General features: G+C 40.3%; 1 protein-coding gene across 4 annotated transcripts in view; it reads right to left on the bottom strand.

The window, feature by feature from the left end:
- The window catches only part of LOC133386190 (TSC22 domain family protein 1), a 117,475-nt gene that overhangs the window by 49,241 nt on the left and 42,820 nt on the right, over positions 1 to 25,414 (bottom strand). The window lies entirely within an intron of this gene.

Below are 25,414 nucleotides of genomic sequence, written 5' to 3'. Positions count from 1 at the left end.
TGGAAGGTGAGGAAGAGGAGAGTGAGTGCATGGTTGTAGTGCATGGGGGATGCCCACAACAGTTTCTCTAGTTTGCAAATGTGCCTACCTGCCTCAAAAGTCTGGTGATCCCTAGTATAAAACAAAGAGACAAGGAGATGGGAAAAGTTAAAACCAAACATAGGAACATTATTTGCCACATATTTTTGTATGTTATGCCTGCATTTATTTGAAGACACAGAAGCAAATCTTGAGACTCCTGTATTTTTAATGTGTGTGTTGTGTGTACTGCCTTCAAGTCAATTCCAACTTATGGCGACCCTATGAATAGGGTTTTCATGAGGATGAGAGGCAGTGACTGGCCCAAGGTCACCCAGTAAGCTTCATGGCTAAGTGGGGATTCAAACTCTGGTCTCCCAGGTCGTAGTCCAACACCTTAGCCACTGGCTCTCACATTTTTAATGTAATGTGTGATATAAAGACTGCTTTAAAAAACACCGTACACTAGTGACAAACATTAAATTGACCTCTAGGTGGCACTACTTGATAAATTACACACATATCAATACAAGATCAATGTAAGAAAAAACTGATTTGAAATCTCTCAACCTTTCAATTAAAGCAAACAGCTATTTTCACTTCCTGTCTCAGCAATCATTCCTTTCCATCCTATCGTATTCTTCCTGTATCTCTTCATACACACAGAGTCTATCATCCTCTTCAAGCTATCCAGTGATCTCCAACCTAGCTGCCACTTTATTTTTCTTAAATGATAATTTCATAACAAAACAAATAAATGAACTATAGAATCAGATAGGTATTACAGGAAAACAAGGGGACCATGCACCTTTTCTAAACTCCCTATAACACTGAATATTACACAATTCAAGAGGATTAACTAGACAGTCTCGAGAAAGAATGGAAAGTAACTAGAGCTCTCTCAACAATGCAGACAGCTTGTTTCTAAGATCTAGGTTGATCATGTTTGCTAAATTCACACATACCATTCCACAGAAAACAGAGGCTGTTAATGACTCTTAGACAAAGTACAACTGGCCTGCCTGCACATTTTAGAAAATTCCTCCAGAAGTACTTACTCGTCTTGTCTTAAAAATGCATTTCTCCTTTACCACAGCCCCAACAACCTCCAAGCACTACAGAACAGGTGTGTTTCAAACAATCATCACCATCACCACCACTGCTGTTAAAGTCAGTACTAGCCTGATCTCTGCACCCATAGAATCTCTCTCCCTGCTCTCTCCGTGCCACAAGTCTCTCTAAATCACTTTCTCTGGTTAGTTCTTTGTTTTCCCTCATTATTCCATGGAACTCTCAAGCTGCACTACTAAAGGTCCTTTGTAACTACTTTTTCCAAGTTACAGAATTGCTTAAGGAGTTGGTGCCTCACCAAATAGTGCTGCTGAACATTCCATCTTAACTGTCTGCCCGCTCAAGACCTTCCCATCTGCCTTAAAGCTGCCATTCTCTTTAAAAATACAAATTTTAATGGAAATAGTTAAGTAAATGTGTTTACCTCACTGTACCCAACTATATTATGTTCCAGCTGTTGACAGTAATGGGCAGTAAGAAACCATTTCTAATGAGAATTAAGTGAATCCACATAGAGGAGTAATGCCCAGATCTTTAGAGAGCTCACTATTCTGCAGATCAGACTATCTAAAGACTAAATCAAACCTTTATCATATACCTGGACAGCTGCAAACACACCATGCCTGAGACATCTAGTTACCTGCAGCATCACATGAGCCACACGTTACAATCAGCCCCAGAATGTTTACAAAACTTCTATCAGGGATTGGATCTAGTAGCAATGATCAGGAAAAAAATCTTTGCCATCTTTTCATACATTTCAGTGATGAGCAGAAAGAGGAGAAAGGTAGAGTGCTTGGTCTAGTCAGCACCTACCCTTTAAAAAAAGTTAATTCTTCTAAGGATTTTATCATGAAAAATTTTTGATTAATCTTTACATAGCATATATGGTGCTTTACAGAGGTAAGTAAGGAAGATCCATGCCCTGAGGAGCATATAACTGAAGCTTAGATTGGGATAGTGGGAGGAGCAATAAAAGAGTAACAAGGCAGGTCTGTGAACAAACACAGTTTAAAGTTAGCCACAGGTCAACTAGCTGTCTATTTGGTGGTAGTCATATATGGTCAAACATTTCCTGACGCTAGTGGCATCTTGCCTTTTTAAAAATGTCATTATGCTGTCCTTTGGTAGCAGGGGCAAAAAAGAGTGCTGCTTGCTCCCTAACCCTGAAGCTGTGAGGGAAACCTAGCAGCCTGTCGAAGTTTCTCCTATTAGCCACCTACTACCATAACTGCAGGCATTCCTGCACAGAAACACAGGCAGTCATCCTAGGACAGCCCTGCCATGATTTTACCATTCTTGCTCCAGAAACCAGGAAGTACTTCTTCAGGGGCTGCCCATAGGATAAATAGCACCCCAGGCAAGAAGTGTCTTCAGAGCCCCCCCCCCAAAGCCTTGCATGGCCATCCAGAGGGTTTATGATGGCCATGTTGGAGGCCCTCCTGCTGCCGCACAAAGCTGGGAGCCACATGCAAGAATGATTGCATGCATGGATTACTTGTGAGAATTCTCCCTTGCTGCTTCTCCTCACCATAAGATCAAGCAGAATAATAGATGTACTTCATTTTTTTCTTATATATGGGTAAGGGAAGAGGGTCAGGTTGTACCTGAGTACCTCCTCCAAATTCCAAACCCCTTCTGGCAGAGCTTCTTTCTGCTTCCTAGTGCTCAGTCTCATAGGTCTCCTGGTTCTGGCCTGCTGCGGGCCTTCTCCACTACTCACTTGGGAAGGATTCCTCCCTTGAGGCCTGGTCTCACACCACTCTTACTATGGTAATTGCCACAGAAAATTACTCTTGTCTGGAAATCTTAGGTATCGTTTACTCACTCTCTACTTGAACTCTTTCCCCAGCGGGTCTGGAGTTCTTTCTGTGACAAGAACAGGCCACCTGCTCTGCCACAGAATCCCTCCTTAAAGTCTTCCCTTCTCTTTCTCTTTTTACAACAACCTCTGTAATCCAGGCTACCTGTCCTGGGCCACATACCACCTGACCAATCTTATTTCTATTACTGCTCAGACATAACAATTTTACTTCACTGTGATTGGTTTAGACTCCCTTACAGTTGGGGTGAAGATGTAGCTAGTAAGTAGGCCCCTGCCTTCTAGTCTCCCAAGGATACATTTTACAGTCAGTTTAAGCCTTAAATTATCATCTATTCTGTTTCATACACAACTATGTAAAATATTTACTTCATCATGGCCAGGGTGAGATATCATTATGTTACAATTACATTACCATTACATTACAATTCAGTGTCATCTTGCACTCTAATATACAATTTCTTCCTTTCATGAAAACTTTAAACAAAATACTAAGAATTCTGGTGAACAATGTGGCAGGGGCCAATGTATGCACAGGAACAGAGGCTGGGGGTGTGATGTTCCTGCTTATATTGTAAATATGGTAAGTGCTGTTTATATAGAAGACATATGGTAAGTAGAGTGAAAGAGGAGGGGGGAGTACATGAGCAGTAGAATGCTGGATGATTGGCTGAGCGTTTGAATGGCTGGGAGTATAAATGGAAGGATGACAGTTGAATCTGGGTGGATGTTGGGAGTGTGGAGAAAGAGGTGTTTGAGGGTGGAGGTCAGGAGTGTGGAGAAAGAGGGAGTTGGAGTTCTGATTAATAATAAGTCAAGTACAAAACAGGAATAGATGAAACCATTCACTTGTGAAACATTCTAAAACTAATCTTGTTATTTCTGATATTTAATAAATACTTATTGGGTTTACCAAAGGCCTGATCCTTGGCTGGGGGATATACATACCAGAAGGGAGGGCAAGGTAATTACCAAGGCTGAGCAGAAACAGTATCTAATGGTGGCAGCGGTGAAGGGAGGAATAATAACAATTCAAGTATCCAGAGCAACCCAGAGTTGTATGCGTTATCTATAAAGATACAAGGGGGTTGGGAACAGCATAAGCACGCAGTCACAAAAGTAACCAGCTAGAGAGAGACTCAGGCAAAGTCTCTTGGAGTATTGGTTATAGGACGTGACTGGTGCAGCTGCCTAGCAGAGGGATCTAGTGAGATCTGTGCTAGAGCGGAGTGAGAAACCATATAAACGACGGTCCGGACTGGTGGTATCCCTGGTGGTGCCTAGTGAAAGGCAGTAGCCACAAGCAGGTGGGAACCTGACAGGGAGAACCAGGGGAGGACGTCACAGGCGGTCCCTTGGCTTATGAGGGCCTGGGTCAAATTGCCCCAGATGCCTTGCCCCTTTGAGCTGCCCTACAGCTTTGCAGTGTTACCAAGTTGTACAGCTCATGCAGGGTTGCAAAACATAGCAGATCCTGCTACTCCCAGGCTTTTCCCCAGCAATGCCTATAAAAAGGCCCCAGAATGAGATATCTCTTATTTGCTGCTCTGCTTTTAGTGCACTCTTGCTCTGCTTCTAGGATCCCAGTGAAGCCTCTGTCATGTGTGGGTGGCTCTCAAAAGATGACTCTCATGGAGTTGTAGGCCTATATTCTTTATTAAGTTCAGTGCACACACAAAATGTCTCCTGCAGCAAGCTCTCCTGAGCTCCAACATTCCCTCCTTAGCTATCACAGGTGTTAATTTTCTTTATTTATTTTTGTAACAGTTCCTATCTTTTGGTAAGCATTCTTTATTTTAGAATATCAATTATTTTCATCTTTAAAAATAATAAAGGTATCCAGCTGACGTCCGTCAGTTTACATCTTAATTTTATTATTTATTTATTAAATTTATTAGTCGCCCATCTGGCTGGCTGTCCAGCCACTCTGGGCGACGTACAAAATAAAACATACAAATACATTAAAACATTAAAAACCTCAACAATAATCATAAAACCTAACCCACCCCAAAAGCCTGCCTGAAGAGCCAGGACTTCAAGGCCTGGCAGAAGCTCATCATAGAGGGGGCATGGCGGAGATCATTTGGGAGGGAATTCCACAAAGTGGGGGCCACGATTGAAAAAGCCCTCTCCCTAGTTCTCACCAGTCTAGCTGTTTTAACTGGTGGGATAGAGAGAAGGCCTTTGAGGCTGATCTTCTTGAGCGGCATCCCTGATGATGTTGGAGGTGCTCCTTCAGATAGACTGGGCCAAAACCATATAGGGTTTTAAAGGTCAGAACCAACACCTTGAATTGGGCCCGGAAAACAACCAGTAACCAGTGCAACTCCTTCAGCACTGGAGTGATGTGATCTTGCCAGCGGCTGCCTTTAATCAGGTGAGCCGCCGCATTCTGTACCAATTGCAGCTTCCGGACTGTTTTCAAGGGTAACCCCACGTAGAGCGCATTACAGTAGTCTAGGCGAGAGGAGACCAGGGCATGTACCACAGATGGGAGCAGATGGTTAGGAAGGTAGGGGCACAGCCTCCGTATTAGATGGAGTTGATACAGCGCCGCCTGGCTCACAGCCGAGACCTGAGCCTCCATGGACAGCTGGGAGTCAAGAATGACCCCCAGGCTGTGGACCTGGTCTTTCAAGGGCAATTGTACCCCATTGAGCACCAGGTCAACATCCCCCAACCCTCCCTTGTCTCCCACAAACAGTACTTCGGTTTTGTCAGGGTTCAGCTTCAGCTTATTCCTTCCCATCCAGCCACTCACTGACTCCAGGCACTTGGATAGGGTTTCTACAGCCAACCTCGGTGAAGATTTGAATGAGAGATAGAGCTGCGTGTCATCCGCATACTGGTGACACTGCAGGCCAGATCTGCACCCCAGCGGCTTTATATAGATGTTGAACAGCATCAGGGAGAGGATGGAGCCCTGTGGCACCCCACAAGTGAGAGGCCAAGGATCCGAAACCTCATCCCCCAATGCCACTCTCTGGTACCTACCAGAGAGGAAGGAATGGAACCACTGCAATACAGTGCCCCCTATGCCTAACCTCTTCAGGCTGTCCAAAAGGATACCGTGGTCAACGGTATCAAAAGCTGCTGAGAGATCCAGGAGGACAAGGAAGGTGCATTCGCCCCTATCCAACGCCCTCCTCATATCATCCACCAAGGCGACCAAGGCCGTTTCAGTCCCATGTTCAGGCCTGAAGCCTGATTGAAATGGATCCATATAATCCGCTTCTTCCAAATGCACTTGCATAGTGCCTATAGTGTTTAAAGTATTTGAAGTGCTAAGTGCTCAGTAGCATGTCAGAGTAAAGCTGATTGTTACCTAGTGCAATGACTTCAAAGTGGAAATTGAAAAAAACATACTGTAAAGCTAACTGAAGGAAGATCGTTTTTGTAGTTAGTACCCAAACAACCTGTAGAACCTTGACAAAAGGTTGCAGACACTTATTTTTTGCTACTGTAGCTCAATGCATACAGTACCTTTAAAAACAACCACTGAGCTCAGCTTGGCACTCTGGGCAACTGCTCACCCACCCCATGGCAAGCCCTGGACTCCATCCAAGCTGAAGCTGTGATACAGATAATGCTTGTGAAAAAGGCCTGCCACAAATGCCTTTTTAAAATGAGTTGTCTCCTTTTAATAGTTGCTGTTATTTTACCTTATTTCTATTCTTAATTTCTTTCTCCAATATTTTATAAATTTTTCGTTGACACTGATATTCTAGGATTAAAGCCAAAGATAACAACTGTTCAGTGAAAGCATTCTTTAAAAAACCCAACTTACCTAACACTATTAAAATATATAATTTATAGCAATTTTTATTAAAGTCAATTTAATTGGTATTTGAGTACGGCGTATTTCAATGACTGAAAAACTGACATATAAGAATAGACTTTTAACAGGGATTAGCTGACCCTGATGCATTTGATTCTATTTGGTTTCCATTCATACCTTTTGTAAAGAATTCAGCCCCTTACAGGGCAGGAGTCATTTTAGAAGGACGCCTTGGTATAGCAAACTCCTGTTTCTATGAAAATGGCAATTTTTTAATGCTCTCCTACTCATCGTCGTTAAGGAGGACCACGACCTCACAATATGAATTGTTTTATTTTCTTTTGTCTTGTAATGTTTGTTTGCTACTTTGCAAAATACTAACTTTTCTACAAAGTTAATTTATTGCTTCACAACAACTATTAGTCTGCTTTTGCCATTATTTTTATTTATCTAATAACATTTCCATGCTGCTTACATTAAAGGAAATGGCAAATGGTTTATACTATTAACAGAAGTATCAAACAGGTTGATTATTATAAGAGCGACAATGCAAAAACATGTTAGCACTTTAAAGATACTTGACCAATATTTGATCAACAGACCAGCCTTATTGCAGTTATACATGCAGACAGAGCAATATTACGCATGTTTATTCAGAAGCAGGTCCCACTTTGTTAGGTGGAGCTTACTCCCAGGGAAGTACATATACTTTCAATAGGTAGTGGGGACTAGGAGGTCAGAGCTGAAGGCATTACCAAAAATGTACGTTTTGAGAAGGGATTTGAAGAAAAAAAGAACTCACACCATGTTATTTTTAACTTGTCAATGTAAACAAACAACCTGTCTCTCTCTCTGTGTGTGTGTCATGTAGGGTTTGTTGGCATGCATACTAGTTGCACATAGGACAGTGGAGTTTCTAAACCAGTCTGGCAGAAAACTTCAGAACATACAGAATACTCTTATTACTATTTCACTGTAAACCATGCTGTATACTACAGCGATCCAGGGTTCTGCTGCTTTCAGAATGGCTTAAGCTGTTACACAGAGAGCAGTAGGAATTAGACACAGCTTAGTCACACACCTGCCTTTTGCTTTTCTTGGTGCAAAGCTTGAGGAGGAAATGCCTCCATCTTCCCCACAGTGGGAAAAGTGGGCACCAGTTGCAGGTACAGTTCATATACACTAGGGAAAAACCTATCTGTTCCTCCTTTTGATGGCATCTTGCAACAACAAGCAACAACAGTTTAAGGAAGAATATGGAGCTCAATAGCTCATCAATCTGAGCCAACAGGGCCTGTTTTGACACAAGACATTACAGTTTGTATACCAGACATTATGCTCTTTTTGCCTTCTATGACCTTTACTGCAGGATCCCAAGCATCACAAGCATTTTACCCAGAGCGCAATATTCCCACAAGTGATTTTTCCCTCTCAAGCAGCAAAATACCCAACCATACAAAAATGGGAAGGATTCCATCTATCAAGAGGACAAAGGGGAAGAATATACAAATAATGTTTAAGAAGCTTTAAAAAAGAAAAAGAAACAAGTGGTTCACAGCAATTGTCTACCTTATACCTGAATTCACTTTGGAAATTAATGCTTTAACTTGGATTCCTGCATTGAGCAAGGGGTTGGACTCGATGGCCCTATAGGCTTCTTCCAACCCTACAATTCTATGATTCTAAGATGGTACAAACTTGGAGGAAATGGAGGAGATATGCCTCTCATCAATGAATAGGTGCCACAACACTTGTATAATTTGCAGGAAGTGAAGGCAAATAAACTAAAATTTGTATATTATCCAATGCTGTCCATTCACTGATTAAAGGGATCTTGCCACTGTAACATGGACCAGAGGAAATGTTCAACAACCCCACAACTTGTAGCTCCCAGGTCTCCATAAATCTGGTCCAGAGTTGGGGGACACACCAAACCATATTTAACAGGTGTGGGGCCCAAAGGGAGGAGGGTGAATCACTGAAAATGTCTTCCTCCATTCTGCATGGACAGACAGCACTAGATACTATCTCATAATGCAGATGAAGTGTTGTGTTAAAACTTCCTATATTAGTTTTTTCTGCCAGTTTCACTTTAATTGTACAACCTCTCAAAAATGAATGTTTTCTAGAATTGCCATTTTAATATGACACTAAACCAAACTGCAAGTTACTGCAAGATAGTATATACTGATAAAATAATTTAAGAATATGAAGCATCAGTTACTTGATTTAGGTTTCCCTCCCTGGGCTTGTACAAAACCTTTTATATACCTCATTTAATGTTAATTGCTACAAGTTGTTACAGCTGCATTCCCAGTGTTACTTTTCTAACTTTGGCTCCAATTAGTGAAAAGGTCCAAAAAAGTCTGGACCAGAGTCATAGCAGAGAAATGCTTTGGTTGAGTGACACCCAACTTTGCGTCAAGCAGACTGGGGAGCTAACTAGAGCTCAGTAAGCACAGTGGTGGCACGGTTGTTTAAAAACCCAATACTTCTTGACAACTTCCTCTTTCAACAAGCCTTTTAAATTGAGACCTTATCCCAGTCTGCGTCTGTGTTGGAATTGTTTTTAAATATGTTTTTAGACTTTTGTAAAAATGTTTTTAACCTTTTCTTTTCTTTTTTTTTTAAAGATGTTTTGGAAGTTTAAAAAAAATGTTTTTAAATATGTTTTGTTTTAATGTATTAAAGTTTGTTTTTATGATGTTTTAAAGTATATTTAGTGCTTTTGTTTGTAGCCCTGGGCTCCTGCTGGGAAGAAGGGCGGGATATAAATCAAATAATAAATAAATAAATAAATGCAAGAGCAATATTTCACAGCAGCATAACAAAACAGAATATTACAACTATGTACAATTTGCCAATATTTCAAGAAAGAATGCATTGCAGACAGCATTTGAAAGTAATTCCTGTGTCAAACCTGTTTGAAGTAGATGCAGTCTTTCTAGCAAATATTTTTGAAAGCGTTTTTGCCCCTTCTGTTGGAGAGTCTTTTTATCCTCATCTAATGTAAATTCCCTTCCTCTTCAATGATTAGAGCTGTAACCAACATGGCAACAAACTACTCCATGTGCGTCAAGGGCATCATTAATATAAAAAGGTGATGTAAGCAAATTTTTGTTCCATCTGCAGAGATGGAACAAACATCTTGTTAGCCCAATCATTAACGAGGCTACATTAATAAAACTCAGCAGAGTTCTACCAAAGCAGAGATTACTCTCCATAAAGTACCAAATTGAATTTGCTCTCCAAAGATACACAAATGAATACAATCAACATTCTTGGGAGATTTCCAGAAGCGTGAATACAGAGGTAAATAAAATGTGGGTGATCTCTGCTAGACAGGAGATCTGGAATTTTTTCATACTAAAAAAATGAAAACAAAAGGTAGTAGGAACATCAGAGAACTGAATGAAAAACTGACTGTTAAAAGCACATGCCACGTTTACCACGGGAAAGGTGTAACATATTTTAAACGGCAGAGATCAAGTTGCTAGACACCTCCTCTGTTACATTCAGAATACACAATTAAAAACTGTGAAAAAATATGTTTAGCAACTAGTAAAAGCCAGAAGCAGGGAACCACACATGTCATGGCTGAAGTACAGCCACAGGAATCCCAGAAAGCCTAACCAGTCAACAGTAGACATGGGACAGCTCCATAGCCATTTGTCTCGTACATGTCATGGCCACATGTACCCTGGTATCCTGACATCAACTCACATATATACCCAAGGTGGGAAGCTATGGCCAATAGCCAACAAAATGTACAAAAGCACACTCGCCCAACATGTGACATATTATGCCTGGCTTTCCAACACAGCACCAGTCATTTTTAAAAAATTATATGTCAAACTAAAGGCAACTAAAGGTAGTAAACAGTAGTAGAAATAACTGAATTGCATGAGACTCCAAATAACCCTTAAAGGTCTTTAGCACCCACATTCTTTCATTCATCTACATTTACAATATTCAATAATCCTTTTAAAGGGCTAATCTGCCCTTGAAACATCTACTAAGATGTCAATCAACCAGTCCACTGCATCACACAATAAAGATGAAACGGAGCGGGAATGCCCATCAGGGAAGAACACCTCAAATATCTGAGGGTCTTTACATTTTTACTAACTCAAAAGGGCTGCATCATTCTATTAACCATAGAAAAAAACATTCTTGTCACCTTTTAAACCTGGTATAGCCTTGTTAGGCCATGATCAGTTATCACTCTCTCTCTCTCTCTGCATCCTATAATACACACCCTTTTTTACCCTCTGAACCAACAGACCTCTGAAGCACTTTGTAATGAAGCCCTCCCTTTTTTTCTCTGCCTGCTCCACAAAGTGTGTACTCTGTACTCAATTTCTTGGATCCCCCTTCCTATTTGCATTCTGTTTGTGACTTCCTGCACTGTTCTTCTTTCATTAACAATGCATTCCTAACCATATTGTCTTACTGAATTTAATGGGGCTTATTCCCAAATAAATGGAGTTAGGAATGCAGCCTGATTTTGTTAGCAACAGCACACTAGCCTGTCTCCTTGTCAGCAAAGAGTGAAGCAGGAGCTATGGTGGTGGCAGTTGCTACATTTGGAGCAAGAAAAGGAATAACTCAGGGCCAAACGAGATGTGCCAATAATGTAAATATTTTTTTTTATAGCAAGGACAGGGCACTCAGTTCAGATCACAGCCCTTACTGGGAGGGAGGTAGCTTTCACACTGTCCTCACTAATGTGGTCCTGATCCATATGAGGGACTTCATGCCTGTTTGCACTGGAAGGAAAGATTTCATTGGTGCAAATGGAAAGTTTTCTTCCAAAGCAAAGAGGGGATGTGGGTGGAATCCGTCTCAAGACTGTAGCTAGAACAAAAGATTAAAGCCCCTTACCTGGGTCCCAGACCAGGCCCTCCAACCTGCAATTTACTTTTTAAAAAATCTATGCACTCAGTTGCTAATCATATGAATGGCATCACAATCAATTAATAAGGGAGACATTTTGCTGTAAAATGTCCAAAAACACTGTTCTTATTAATTGAAATACTTCTTTTTGTGTCTATTACAAAACAATGGTTTTTTCAATTTTTCCCCTTGGCCCCAAATAGACAGAAAGGGATCTTCAATTAGCCCATGGGTGTTCCACTGCAGAGGTCTGATATAGGTGTATGCAGAACACTAATTCTCCATTACAGTTTAAATCTTGAAATGTTCTTTGTTCACAATATATAGTCAGTAGTGTAGTGGCAAATTCAGGCATGCAGGGACCTTTAACAGCCACCACCACATTTTTGCTGCTGGGTTCAGAATGAGACCCATATTCATGCCTTCTCCCACAGCAACAGACATCCCTAGGAACCAATAAGCATGAAAGGAGACAGTGTTAGCTACTGAAAAGAGTCTTCTCAGTAGCCAACTCGCCTCCTTTCACTCTGATTGGCTCCAAACAGCAGGAAAGGACAAGGAAGCATGTTAGAAGATTCTTCTCAGTGTCCAACACACTCCCCCTTTCATGCTGATTGGCTAATATGATGTTAGAGACATAGGGATCTTGCTGGGACCCTGCTCCCAAAAAAGTAAGGGGTCTAAGGCCCCTTGCGACCCTGGACCTCTGTATATAGTTAGAGATTCTAGACAGCTAGATGAAGTCAGCATTTACAAAGAGAAATATGATAAATACAAAACACAGATTGTGGATCCTCTTTGAAAACCTGGCTATCTTTTAAAAGCTGGCTCCAAAGACAGTTGGAGAAGAGATCCACTATCAAGGAAGAGGTAGTTGTCAGTCAGCTCTTAAAAGCAATCATTGTAGGACCTTGAGTACAATAACTATCATTCCATCACCAACTCTTGAATGAAACCAGTTATCTGAATCTGTTTCAGCTTTGTTTCAATGCCTGATTTCAGCACAGAAACTGCTGTGGTCACCCTAGTGGATGACCTATACCAGAAACATAATGGGGAGTTTGACCCTGCTACCTCTCCTGGACTTCTGGACAGTGTTCAATGCCTCTTACCATCCAGATAGGCTCTCTGGGTTGGGCATTAGGAACACTGTATTTCAGTGGTTCCACTCCATGGATGGCTGATGCCACAGCAAAATTATGGTTCCATGGCACTTATGCAATGATAACTTGTAGGATTCCATCTCGTCTCCCATGTTTTTAACATCTATATGAAACCACTTAGTAAGGTCCTCCAGAGATCTGAGGTCATGTCTGATAATGACACCCAGTTCTACTTCTCCTTTTCATCCAACTCAGGTGAGGCAGTGACAGTGCAGAATGAGTGACTAGAAACAGTAATGAACAAAGGCCAATAAACTGCAGCTTGCTCCCAAGAAGATGGAGGTGCTACTGAAAGGTGCTTTGCCTATCCAGAAAGATGATGATCAGCCTGTTGCGGATGGCCATTGCACCTAAAAGACTGGGTTTGTAACCTGGAGGACCTGACAGATCCTCCGGAGGTGATATAATTTCCATAGGACAAAGCTACAACTGATTTTATTATTTATAAAAATATTTGTATCCTGCAATTTCATAAAAATATTAAAGTGCTTTACAACAATTATAATACAATAAAAAAATCATACAAAAATTATGACAGATTACCAGCTGACTATTTCCCTGACAGCAGAGAAACATTTGTGGCAAATGTTTTAAAGTTAACACAGAAAGTGCCTCCTGAATCCCCTGAAGCACTCCACAGGAATGGGCCAATAATAAGGATTGGTTTTGTGTTGATGCCAAATGAGCCTCGTCAGTTCAGGGACAACCAACAATGCTCTTACAGATGATCTCAGTAATCAAGCTGGAACAGAAGGGTTCAGGTTGTCCCTAAGCTACCCTGGACCGAAGTTATTCAGGGCTTTGTAAATTAATGCAAGGACCATGAACCCAGACGGGTAGCTGGTACAGATGTGTCACATGTTGGCGGCTATGTGCCCCTATCAGCAGTCTTCCGCTGCAATCTGCACCAGCTGCAGCTTCCAGACTAGGCCCAGGGACAGCCTCACATAGAATGTGTTGCAGTAATCCAGCCTTGAAGTTACCATCGCATGGGCTACAGTGGTCATGCTATCCCTGTCCAGGAATGACTGTAGCTGGTGAACAAGACAAAGCTGGTAAAAGGCACTCCTAGCCACAGAAGACATTTGGGCCTCTAGTGAAAAAGATGTACTCAGGAGTACCCCCAAGCTATGTTACCTGCCTTGCTTTTAGTTTTCCCTCAATTCAGTGTTCTCAAGTCAGCCGTATTTTAATGAAATGATCCTATCACAGCTTGGTCTGAGGACTACAGAACAAAACTCTGGTTCATTTATATCTCCAACAAGTAAACACAATTGTTGGATATGCAGAAATATGTATGCTGATATCATTCATATATTCTAGTCTTGTCTGAAAATAAAACCTTTCTGGAACAAAGTGTTAGTTGAGATTGAAATTATTACAGGCTGCACTTTACCTGCAGATCCTATAATTGCATTGTTAGGTTATATTAAAGACCAAGTGTTAAGTGAAGATAGATGGTTACTTATTTATTAACAGTTGCCAGAAGCACAATCACCACACATTGGAAGAAAATGAGTCTTCCATGATTGTGGAGAATTGGATTATGGGAGCATGTTTCAATATTAAAATTAACTATATCATCAGAACTAGAGAGGGACACCAAAGAGATAACTGCTTTATAGAAAGGTGGGCACCTTTTGTAATAAAGTCCAGAAACAGATGGAGCCACAGACATTGCTAGATACATTGTAAAAACTGTGAAGATAACACTGTAATATGCTGCAAAGGTTGGGAAGGTGAGTATCCTACTAGGATACCAAGATGTAAGAGGTAAAACACCAACTGCCCTATGCATTTAGTCTAAAAAAACTACTCCCATTCTTTTCCATTTTCTTATGAAGCTTAAAAAATTGTTCAATAGTTGACTTTATGTAGCAAGCAATTTTCAAAATTATTTATGACCCCCATTGTATTTAGGTTTGTTATTGTACTTATATTTTCCTTTATTTACACATCTATTTATTTACTCGTTTCTTTTCTTCTGTATTTTCTCAGTATCTTATTTTAAGACAATAAACCACAAAAAAGTACAAATACACATATGCCACTATTTTATAGCTGCTTCTACTGTAACACATGAAGCAGCACTCAGACCAATGAAAGATTGTTCCAAGACTAAGCAGCTGTACAGCCACAAAAATTATCAGCAACGCAGATACCCACATGTTGAGTTTATAATACATGTTTACTTCTATTTTCTGTGTTTAAAGGCACATTGTGCAAACTGCAATACTGGCTTATTTCAGAGCAATATCATGTCTTTTTGTTAAGACAATAATTGCTGCATTCAGGCATGCAATCTACTGCTTTAGTTTTACTGAATATAGTGGTAGCACTTCTGTCCTGGTGGAAATGTGGCTTTTTGACTTATATACTGTCATGTTGCTAAATTGCATTCACACCAGTGGGCATGGCGTGACACAACAATAAACAGTAATGAACTTCATCGGACATCTCATTACGCCCCCACCCTTTCCACACATACACATTTGCGCTTTGAGCCTGATCAACCACTTGCTTGTTGGACATTGATCCTCACCTCTATTCTTCTGTAGTTCCAACAATGTAACAAGCAACTAAATAAGCTTTATTTAGTAGGGGGTCTAGGCAAAAAGATAACCAACTACCTAGGTCAATTTCCTATTCCATTTCCATTACTTTCCAATCCAAGGGCCCTGTGCTGCAGCTGCAGCAAGAAACCTTATGGCCAAAGCTGAAATAACATAGGCCTCATCTAAACAAGTTTTGATTCTAAATTAGCACAGCCAATTGCTAGATTGCATATATTCTTGCATAGCATGACCGATGTTGACAATGCACCGGTAACCTCCAGGCTGGATTATTGTAATGCTCTCTATGTGGGGCTGCCCTTGACGTTGGTCCACAAGCTGCAGCTAGCGCAAAATGCAGCAGCATGATTGCTTACTGGGGCAGGACATCATCAACATGTTACCTCACTTCTGAAAGTATTGCACTGGCTGCCCATTAGGTACTGGGTTAAGTTCAAGATGCTGATTTTGGTGTAAAAACCTCTATAGAGCTTGGGACCAGCATACCTGACAGATCGACTCACCCTTCATATACCTAGTCGATCACTGTGCTCTGCAGGTGAGGGCCTCCTGCAGATACCATCTTATCAGGAGGTCCATGCTGTGCAACGTTTCATGTTGTGGCACCTTTGTTATTCACTCCCCTTAAATATTAGGCAGGCACCATCTCTGTTGCCTTTTCGGTGCCCATTGAAGACCATCCTCTTTCAACAAGCTTTTTAAGTAGAGACCTTATCCCAGCCTGCATTAGTGTTGGGAATGTTTTCAATAAGTTTTAAAGATGTTTCAAATATTTTTTTAAAAAAGTTTTTTTAAGATATTTTGTTTTTAAGATGTTCTATGAGAGCAGTGTGGTGTAGTGGTTTGAGTGTTGGACTATGACCTGGGAGACCATGGTTCGAATCCCCACACAACCATGAAGCTCACTGGGTGACCTTGGGCCAGTCATTGCTTCTCAGCCTCAGAGGGAGGCAATGGTAAACCACCTCTGAATACCGCTTATCATGAAAACCCTATTCATAGGGTTGCCATAAGTCAGAATCGACTTGAAGTCAGTTCATTTCATTTTTTCATAGATGCTTTTAGCATTTTATTGCTTTTTTGTTCCATGGGATCCTTTTGGGAGAAAGGTCAGGATAAAAATTCAATAAATAAATAAATACAATTCTTGCAGTTACCAACCTGGCATTTAGCCGTATGACAGACAGTCTCAATTAATTGCTGATACAACACCCAGTGTCACCTAGATTGGAAAAAAGGGCAGAAAGGGCCCTCAATAAACAAGTATCTCTTCCATTTGTGTGGTTTCTACTCCACTCCCTCCACAGCAATTTCTATAGCCCCTCCCCACTCCCTCCCCAAACCACCTACAAATCAGCTGGGACAAATCCAATCAATATCAGAGATGGTGAGGGAAAATGAAAGAAGTCATTTCTAGAAAAACATTAGAAAACAAGCCAAGACTACACTATTCTGCAAGTTCTTTCCTTCCTTAAAAATTCCAACTAGCAACCCTCTAACTCTCACCAATGGGGGAACTGAAGAGTGCAACCTCCAAGTAAGCACACCCAGTTCTTAGTTCAGTTGGCCCTAGACAGTTCCTCTCAAGTCACTGGAACAAAGTGACACACTATCTCCAGAACCTTCACTTGTTGTTGTTGTTATGTGCCTCCAAGTCGACTACGACTTATGGCGACCCTATGAATCAGTGACCTCCAAGAGCATCTGTCATGAACCACGCTCTTCAGATCTTGTAAGTTCAGGTCTGTGGCTTCCTTTATGGAATCAATCCATCTCTTGTTTGGCCTTCCTCTTTTTCTACTCCCTTCTGTTTTTCCAAGCATTATTATCTTTTCTAATGAATCATGTCTTCTCATTATGTGTCCAAAGTACAATAACCTCAGTTTCATCATTTTAGCTTCTAGTGATAGTTCTGGTTTGATTTGTTCTAACACCCAATTATTTGTCTTTTTTGCAGTCCATGGTATCCGCAAAGCTCTTCTCCAGCACCACATTTCAAATGCGTTGATTTTTCTCTTATTAGCTTTTTTCACTGTCCAACTTTCACATCCATACATAGAGATCAGAAATACCATGGTCTGAATGATCCTGACTTTAGTGTTCAGTGATACATCTTTACATTTGAGGACCTTTTCTAGTTCTCTCACAGCTGCCCTCCTCAGTCCTAGCCTTCTTCTGATTTCTTGACTATAGTCTCCATTTTGGTTAATGATTGTGCCAAGATATTGATAATCCTTGACAAGTTCAATGTACTCATTGTCAACTGTAAAGTTGTATAAATCTTGTTGTCATTACTTTAGTCTTTTTGACGTTCAGCTGTAGTCCTGCTTTTGTGCTTTCCTCTTTAACTTTCATCAGCATTCGTTTCAAATCATTACTGGTTTCTGCTAGTAGTATGGTATTGTCTGCATATCTTAAATTATTGATATTTATCCCTCCAATTTTCACACTTCCTTCATCTTGGTCCAATCCCGCTTTCCGTATGATATGTTCTGCGTATAGATTAAATAAATAGGGTGATAAAATCAGAGCTTGGAAAAGTTACTTTTTTGAACTACCACTCCCATCAGCCCCAGCCAGCATGGCTACTGGATTGGGCTGATGGGAGTTGTAGTTCAAAAAAGTAACTTTTCCAAGCTCTGGATAAAATACACCCGTCTCACACCCTTTCCGATGGGGAACCAATTGGTTTCTCCATATTCTGTCCTTATAGTAGCCTCTCGTCCAGAGTATAGGTTGCGCATCAGGACAATCAGATGCTGTGGCACCCCCATTTCTTTTAAAGCATTCCATAGTTTTTCATGGTCTACACAGTCAAAGGCTTTGCTGTAGTCTATAAAGCACAGGGTGATTTTCTTCTGAAATTCCTTGCTCCGTTCCATTATCCAACGTATGTTTGCAATATGATCTCTGGGACCTCTTCCCTTTCTAAATCCAGCTTGGACATCTGGCATTTCTCGCTCCATATATGGCAAGAGCCTTTGTTGTAGAATCTTGAGCATTACTTTACTTGCATGGGATATTAAGGCAATATTTCAATAATTACTGCATTCCCTGGGATCCCCTTTCTTTGGAATTGGGATGTATATGGACCGCTTCCAGTCTGTGGGCCATTGTTTAGTTTTCCATATTTCTTGACAGATTTTAGTCAAAATTTGGACTGATTCAGTCTCAGTAGCTTGTAGCAACTCTATTCGTATGCCTTCACTTATACTGGGTTTATTGCCCAGTCAGAAAGGAAATTTTTTTTGGTGAAATATGAACCTATCCAAGCCTTGGCAACCCTGTTCTTAGCTCCTCTATTAACTATGATCCAATTGCAGGCACCAAAGCCAGGGCCTTCTCAATAACCCAAGAGAAATTCACCAAGCCATGCCCTGAAGACCTTTCCATTTTAGAAGGCTTTTTATAATTGATCATTTTGGCTTTACTGGACTCCTGTTTTGGACCACTCTCTTACTGTAGTATTTTTTATTGAATTTCTATTGTTTTAAAACTGTATTTCTCTTTTTTTAAGCAGTAATATAAGCTGCATTGTGATGGCTTGTTAGCTATAAATACCCTGCTTTTCAAGGTATGTAAATAAATAAAATTTAAAGGAAATTATCGCCCTCCTATGTGGCATCTGAAGGATCCATAAAAATGTGATTCCTACAATTAGTATACTGATGGAAACTAGCTCTCTTTATCCGGCAACTGCATTTGTGGCCAAAATGACACGGGCTAGCATTGTCTTATTTATATTCAGCACGTTTTTGGATTGTTAGAGAATCCAAGTACTCAGAGAAGTAGGTTAACCTGGTTTTGATAGATTGTAGATCCTCCTGAAGATTAGGTGACTAGGCTAGGATGATTCTTTTAGACCCAGTCTTGCTAGTTGAAAAAGCAAACAATGTCTGTGGGTGTCTTTTCTTGGAAAATAGGACTTTTGGTACCATGAATCAGATTCAAGGTACACATTCAAACTCTGGTATGTGCATCTTAGAGACTGCCATGTAATGATCTCCTCTCTATATGCCTAACTCCCTCTTTGTTGAAGCATTCTTAGGAAACCAGTTCAAGGCTTTGTGTATTAAAGAAATTGGATCAAGAATGGGCATGAGGCTTTACTCCTGGGGCTGCAAGGCTTTGGATGCGTTCCCTGTAGTTTGCAAGACTGATTTACATCCTGATCTTCCTCCAAGGAAGGTTTTCCCATGTGCTCTTCCCATCTTCAGCCTCTTGAAGACCACCTGTTTAGGCAAGCATTCCCCTGAACTTAAAACTTCCTAATCTAGTAGTTTTTAAATGTTTTAATAGTTATGCTTTTTCACTGGCTTGTTTTATTGTATTTTTTAACAATGGATGTTTTCAGTGCTTTGACAGATTTGTTTTATTGTGTGTTTTAATTATGTATGCTTTTATAATTGATATTGTAAACTGCTTGGAAGCCATATGGTCATGAAAATGATATATAAATTAATAAACCATCAATATCTAGGCAGCTTCAATAGTATACTACATAATGTATTTTCAGTGTAACATGCTGTTGATGACTAAATTATGAAGTTGTTTTCTTGCTGTTTTTAACATTCTGCCATGAATTAGGGAACCTAGGAAACTGCTTTATAACAGGTCAGACTATTTGCCTGAGTATCCCCCTATTGTTTACTCTGACTGGCAGTACTCTCCAGGGTCTCAGAAGAAAGAGGGGGGCAGGCCCCAGTGCTTACCAAGAAAAGAATTTATTTAGGTCTACGCATTTTTGGAGTATAACACTCCTTCAGGAGGACTAGAGGGATTTTTTCAATGGGTTAACACTAGAAATTCTAATATCAGTTTTGAGATATTTTCCAACATGCAACAGATCAATTTTCTGGATATTGTGGTTTCAAATATGGCTCACAACTTTGTGACCATGGTATATATAAAAGCCACTGACAAAAATACTTTCCTCAGATATGAAAGCAACCATCCTATACAGTTGAAGAACTTACCATGCAGTCATTTTTAACCGATCAAGCACAATTGCTCTAATAATCAAAATTACCTCAAAGTAACACAAATCTTTGCACAACAGAGATTACCCAGTCAGTTGTACAATCATCAATGGATAGGGCCAACAGCTGTGGATGTGACACCTTAATGCCCATGAAGGCCTCCAGTGGCATCCCTAGCAGGTAGCCCAGAAACTGAGCTTTCATTTTTTTAAAAAGTCTCTAGCCATCCTAAAAAGAAAGTTATGGAGCAAAATGTGCAGGGACTCTTTTAAATGATTTATGTGAAATGTGTCAGCCTGGATGTTCCTGCCTGTCAGTGTTATTAGCCAATTAATGCAGAGGTGTGAATAAGTAGTAAGTTGTTTGGACACCAGGCAATAGGAATCCCTGTGGTTCTAAAGAGGCGCTGTTTTGCCCATCCTTTTAGTGCACTTTTCCTGTGTTTGTCTTTTTTTCTAGTCCCTGGAATCTCCATAGTTTGCTCTTCTTTTTTCCCTTGCAACCAGGATGCATCTTTCCTGTGTTGGGTTCGTCTGAGATCAAGTAGTGCCTAGAAATTAGTTTCTGCAAATCTTACTACAGTAAGTGTAGGAGAATGTTAAAGAACCCCCGTCCCCACAAAAGGCAAATGTGAAAACTTTGCAAAGAGGCTGAGACACATCTCCTGCTGTGTAGGAGTAAAAGAACAGATACTCATTAAGAATGCTCTGTATAGTTAACTTACAGTACAGTAATATAAATGTCTACTTCATAAGTAAGTCTATCTGTGTATTAAGGGAACTAGTTCCAGTAAGTGGGTACAAGACGATAGCCTAGGCTTTGGTTTAGGGTTGGCATTTGAGAAAAGCAGGGTTCTTGTACCTTTAACAGCTGTATGGCAGGTAAATTCAACAGCTCAAGCCTTTTCTAGTATGGAAATACAATTATGAGAAAAGCTTCACCATGACTATTCTCTAATTTTGTGTTATGCCATGCCCCATGGCAGCCAATTTGTGACTGGTGCCCCCAATACACTTTTAAAATTTGAAATATACCCTCTAGTCATCTGCCAGGTCATGCATGCAAACTGATGGTGGCATTTCTTAAAGATACACACAGATTACACGTGGTCTAGGACTACTGATGTTTAATTTACTGTTTTTCAGTCATCAAGGCTACAAGGACAATTGTGCAATCCACATGGCAATTGTAATGACTGTAAATTGACTAAAAAGATGGTGTCCTTTGTTCATCCTATTAATGGCAAAAATATTCAGATTACTGACTTTTTGACCAGAACAGTGCAGGAATCATTCATGTGATTTCATATCCACGTGATAAAATCTATGTAGGAAAGACATCTAGGCTTATCTAGATAAGTCTAGATACTTATCTATGTAACTTATGGCATAAAAAATGGGTGCTCCACTAGTCAAACTTTTAAAAAACAACAACAACACAAACAATTATATTTTGTTTGGGGCTCTGGAAAAAGGTCAGTAATAATGAAAAATTATTAAATAAAAGGGAATTATTCTGCATTTTATCTTTAAAAATTCTGGCACCAAAGGGACTTAATGTAGATTTTTTTTGTGCAAATATAAACCAGATCTATTATACATGAGTGACTGGGGGCAGGAACAGTAACTTGAGAATTAGGTTATAGATGCCATATAAGTCAGACACTGTTTTCTCATTTTGTAGTTTAGGTTTTCATTCTTAGGTAGCAGTAGAATCAGGCTTTGTATTTTTCAGATCATTGCTATCAGTATTACATCTGCATTTGGCTTTTCCAAATGATTTCCAGTAGTTTATTTACTATCAGAAATATTGCACATACTGTATAGCGCTACATTCATAGAAGAGACATGGAAAAAGGAAATGTTGCTTTACAACTTGAACAAAGGTAGTTCTTGAGTTTGCAGAACAGGGTTTTTCTGAATCTCTAAAGAACTTACAAAATTTTCAAGGTCAGTATATGTTGATTGACTGCTACTTTGTTAATCTTGAAGTCCATAACTATTGGAGGACTGGTTGTTGCAATTTTTTGATGAATGCCTGGCAGGCTATGTGGGGCTTTAGACATAAATTGCATTCATACTGAAGATAAAATGGCTTTACAAGATTCAGTACAATTGATGCTTCAAAGATTCCAGGTTTAAAGTGTCAATTCTGAGTAAGTTCTGTTTGTCTGCAACATATTCATATTCTATAAATTTTATCTATGTATTTGGTTTTTATTTTAATGTATGTTAAAACATTTTATGATTTGACTGAATATTGTTCTATGCTTTTAAGAATTATTTTACTAATTTGTCAATTAACTGTGTTTATAGCTCCTGAAGGAGGAGTGAACTCTGAAATGCATGGATCTAAATTAGTCTTATATCAGTAAGCACCAGGGCCTGTCCCCCTCTTTGTTTTTATTGTTCCTGGTGCTTTCCCCCCTCCAGGGGGGACTCCAGGGTCTCAGACAACTGTCTTCCCCATCACCTGCTACCTAATCCTGAAACTAGGGATGCTGGCAACTGAATTTGGAATGCTGTGCATATGCTCTCCTACTGGATTATAGCCCTTCACCTTTATACGAACAAAAAGGTGGGCTATAAATATTTTAAATGAATCAACCTGCAGTAGTAAGGCAAAAAGTACTAACATGTAGAGACTAAAATTGAGAGGGACTATAAAACCAGAAGGAAGTGAAAAAAGATGAAGGGACAAAAGAAAGTAGGAAATAAAACAAAAGCTTCAAAAACCGCAGTAATTTTGTACTTGAATTTTAGTTCCAAATCAGACACATATCCCCCAGCACAGCAATTGACACAATTGGCTTAGAAATCATGAAATTTGATAATGTGTAATTCTGGGCTTCTTTTAGCTCATCCATTGATTCAGTCTTGCGCACATATTGCTATTACATTTTCAAACTTACCTGTGGAATCATGACCACTATTACCTCAGAAGCATAGACAAAAGCTACATACAAGTGCAAACGAGACACAACCCACTGAACATCACAGTATTCCACAGTACACTAGTTTTAATGCAACACAGAACACTGGTGTACTCCATCCCAACCACCAACCACAATCACAAGTTTTGGACATATTTGATCTGCTTCAGGTTGAGATTTGCACTGAATATCCACATTCTGCCTGAAGCAACAAGGGAATGTTTTTAGAGCAGTTTATCAGAATTTTAAGTCTCCCTTATGCTACACCCTGAATGCTGTTGCACCTGCACTATGCAGGGACATGTCTTATGGGAATGCAATGCCTATGCATACTTCATCTCTGAATTCAGTTCAAATGAGAAGCATTCAATGAAAGGCTGCGTCTTGCATTGGGGTGGATGTTTTCAACAGATGACTCAGTGGGAGGGCTGGATCGACAGTCTTTTGTAGCGACATATGGGTACTGACACGTATCAGCATCTAAGCATTTCAATACCTAGGCACCCATCCCACCCTTCATAGACTCCAACCTACAGTTCATCGATTTAGATCATATACTGAAAAAAAAACATTCACAAACAAAATGAGTATGTACTTCCAATAGGATAACATGCTTTCCTAACAGCATTGCCAAAACTACACCTGGAACAGAATCACCACAGAAGTTATTCTCAGCTAGAAATCCTAATATAAGGTTGAAACAGCTAAGGAAATGGAGTCTGGTTAAACAGAATTCAAAATGGAACAATCATAGAATCATAGAGTTGGAAGGGGCCTTGTAGGCCATCGAGTCCAACCCCCTGCTCACAGCAGGAAATCCACAGCTAGAGCATCTCCCGCAGATAGCTGTCCAGCCTCTGCTTGAAGACATCCAGTGAAGGAGATCCCACCACCTCCCTAGGCAGTCGGTTCCATTGGCGAACCGCCCTTACTGTCAAGAAGTTCCTTCTAATATCCAATCTGAATCTACGCTCCTGCAACTTAAAACCATTAGACCTGGTCCTACCCTCTGGGGCAGCAGAGAACAAATCTGTACCCTCCTCTATGTGACAGCCCTTCAGGTACTTAAAGAGTGTAATCATATCACCCCTCAGCCTTCTCTTCACTAGACTGAACATGCCAAGTTCCTTCAACCTTTCCTCATAAGACTTGTTCTCCATACCGGCTATCATCCTTGTCGCCCTCTTCTGAACCCGCTCTAACTTGTCTATATCTTTCTTAAAATGAGGCGCCCAGAACTGAACGCAGTATTCCAGATGAGGCCTGACCAATGCAGAATATAGTGGGACTATTACTTCCCTCGACCTGGAAACTATAGCTCTGTTTATGCAGCCCAAAACCGCGTTTGCCTTTTTTGCCACAGCATCACACTGCTGGGTCATGTTCAACTTGCGATCCACTACAATTCCAAGGTCCTTCTCACACGCACTACTGCTAAGCCGGGTATTTCCCATCCTGTACTCATGCATTTTGTTTTTGTGGCCTAAATGCAGAATCCTGCATTTGTCTTTATTGAATTTCATTTTATTATTTTCAGCCCAATTTTCTAGTCTATCCAGGTCCCTTTGGATTTTATTCCTGTCTTCCATTGTGTTAACTATCCCTCCCAGTTTCGTATCATCCGCAAACTTCATAAGGCTTCCCTCCACCCCATCATCTAAGTCATTGATAAAAATGTTGAAGAGTATCGGCCCCAGGACAGAGCCCTGTGGCACTCCACTCGAGACCTCCTTCCAGTCCGAAGCAGAGCCACCGACGACCACTCTTTGAGTACGGTTTTCCAACCAGTTGTGAATCCACCTGACAGTATTTCCATGTAGTCCGCATTTGACTAGTTTGCTAATCAAAAGGTCGTGGGGGACTTTGTCAAACGCCTTGCTGAAATCTAGATAGATGACATCTACAGCATTTCCACCATCTACTAGGCTAGTGACCCGATCAAAAAAAGAGATGAGATTAGTTTGAACAAAATAGCATCCAAGTATTTGAGTAAGGGCCAGAAGGGAAAGTTAGAGAAAAACAACAGGCTGATATTTTGATAAAATTAATGTCAGACACTGATGCTGCTAAATAAAAATATTAAATATATGCTGACAATCAGTTTTGAGATTTCAGGAAATAAAACTATGATGTCAGAGAAGCATTTAAGACTTTCCTGGACAACACCGAGGGATATTTTGTA

Source organism: Rhineura floridana, chromosome 5 (assembly GCF_030035675.1).
Source record: "Rhineura floridana isolate rRhiFlo1 chromosome 5, rRhiFlo1.hap2, whole genome shotgun sequence".
NCBI lineage: Eukaryota > Metazoa > Chordata > Lepidosauria > Squamata > Rhineuridae > Rhineura > Rhineura floridana.
Note: the sequence above shows the minus strand (reverse complement) of the source record. Positions and strands in the feature narration are given on the sequence as shown.